Consider the following 2,500-nt stretch of genomic DNA (forward strand, 5'->3'; position numbering starts at 1 on the left):
GCTTCAGTTCATGCACCTGCTTCGCATAGTGTTTGAAAAACACTCTTGAGGATTTCCAGCCTGTGAAAGATCGAAGGCTTTAAAAATGCATTGCTTGAAAGAAGTTTATGGAAGAGGTGACTTTCCTGGGATCATGACCTGTGGGTGTACTATCAGGATTCCCTCTGCGAATATAGTAGGTGATCCTCGCCTTCGTTGTTTGAGTGATAAATCAGATACCGATGTTTCTCCTTTAAAGAGCTGTCCTCCACAAAAGTCTGAAGTTCTTTGAAGATACACCTTTAGACTCTCTACTGGGCATAGAGAGACATCTTCCTTCAGAAGTTCATTCATTCTTCGCGAGAAACGTTGAGTCAGGGAAGAGGATAAGTTCCCTGTTTTGGCGAACTGTATCTGGCCCTCTTCTCTAGATAAAGCCACTATTTCACTGACTCTGGCTCCCTAGGTGAGAGCAAAAAGGAAAATCACTTTTTGAATCAATTCTTTCAGAGGGCAAGACTCATTGTCCAGACTAGAGGCTAAATGGAGAACCTTATCAAGACACCAGGAGATGGGTCTCGGTGGAGGGTGCAGGACGGAGTCTAGCACATGCCTTTGGAAGCTTGTTAAAGATGTCGCTAGACAGGTCTATCTGAAAGGTGTAAAGTAATGGTCTTGTCAAGGCCGATTTGCAAGTGGAAATCGTTTTGGCTGCTAAGCCTTATCCATGAAGGTGAATGAAGAAGGAAAGACAAAAATCTATAGAGATTTCTGTAGGATTTTTAGCCTTGACGAAGGACACCCACTTCTTCCTGGATGACTCATATTGCCTTCTGGTAGACTTAGTTTTGTATTCCTCTAGGAAGTCTAAACATTTCTTCGAAATCCCAAACCTCTTCTTCACGGCTAAGGAGAGAAAATCATGAGATGAAGGTCTCCGGTTTATGTTGATGAAGCGAAGACAGTCGACTTCTGAACCTGCTGGGAGAGAACTGGGTCCGGCACATGGATCAGCTTGGGCTGTAGCTCCAAGACTAGAGGGAACCAATTGCTCCGGGGCCACTTGGGTGCTACTAGGGCTGCTGTTCCCTTGAAGGTTTTCAGCTTAGTGATCACTTTCAGCAGAAGGCTGGGTGGAGGGGTACAGGTAAATCTTGGACCATCTGTTTCAGTCCAGGGACATGGCATCCACCGCTTCCGCTCTGGGGTCCTCGTATGGGGCCATGTAAAGAGGAAGTTGTTTGTTGTCGCTCATGGCGAAGAGGTCGATCTGCAGTTCCGGGACTTCACGGGAGATGAAGGAAAATGATCTTGTGTCTAGGGACCATTCCGACTCTATTAGGCTTGTTCTCAATAGAGCGTCCGGGCATCACATTGCGGAATCCTCGTAGGTGGAACTTCTGAGAGGTGCCATCTCTTCTTGTCCGCTAAGGGGAAGATGGGCAATAGCACTTGGTTGAGTTGGGGGAGATCTTGAGCCCTGATGGTTTGAAACATCTGACGACAACGGCACTCTCCAGAGTTGTATGGATGTGGATCGAAGGACGTGAGGACAGTTTCTTCAGAGTAAGAAAACCGCCATGGCCTCCAAGATGTTAATGTGAAACGTCTTGAATATGGGAGACCATGTTCTTTGAACTTGTCGCTGATGGGGGTGACCCCCCCACATCCTTCCAGTGAAGCGTCCGTGTAGATGGTGACCGACGGAGTTGGTGGTTGAATAGGAACTGATCTTTTCAGGTTCTTTGCCTCCGACCATGGCTTTAGGAGTGAGCGAAGCCTGGTTGATAGAGGTCTCTTGAAATCTCTTCGAGCTATGGATGCGTTTCTTCTCCAGACTCCCGATGCATCTTTCAGCTGTGCTTGTAGCACTGGGTCTGTCATTGAGGCAAACTGGAAGGAGCCGAGCACTAGTTCCTGTTGTCGCCTTGAAATCCGTTTGGATTTTATGAGTCTTTTGACAGATTCCGTTATTTCCTTTCCTTTCTTCAGAGGGATGGAAAGACAGTGTGACTGAAGGTTCCAATGGATTCCTAGCCATTGAAACTTCTGAGCTGGAGACAGTCGAGACATTTTGGTGTTGATTTTTGAAACTCAGGTGTTCCAGGAACTGGGTCACCTTTCCTGCAAGGCACGCGAGCATTCTTCTGATGATGCTGCCCAAACCAGCCAGTCGACTAGATAATTCATTACTTTGAAGCCTTGAAGGCGTAGCTGTTGGACAATCGTGTCTGCGAGCTTCGTGAAGATTCTTGGAGCTACGTTGAGTCCGAAGGGCATGGCCCTGAAAGCGTACCGCCTTCTTTGAGGCTTGAATCCTAGGTAGGAGGAAGCCTGGTGATTCATTGGAATGTGCCAGTAGGGCGTCTGCCAGGTCTATTGAGGACCGTGTAAGCCTTGTGAGGTAGTAGGGGCTCTTATATGTTGAAGAGTCAGCATCTTGAATTTGTTGTTATCTATGAACTTGTTGAGAGGGGACAAATCCAGAATGACTCTGACTTTGTCGGAGTCCTTCTTGGGA

This window comes from Palaemon carinicauda, chromosome 10 (assembly GCF_036898095.1).
Source record: "Palaemon carinicauda isolate YSFRI2023 chromosome 10, ASM3689809v2, whole genome shotgun sequence".
Lineage (NCBI taxonomy): Eukaryota > Metazoa > Arthropoda > Malacostraca > Decapoda > Palaemonidae > Palaemon > Palaemon carinicauda.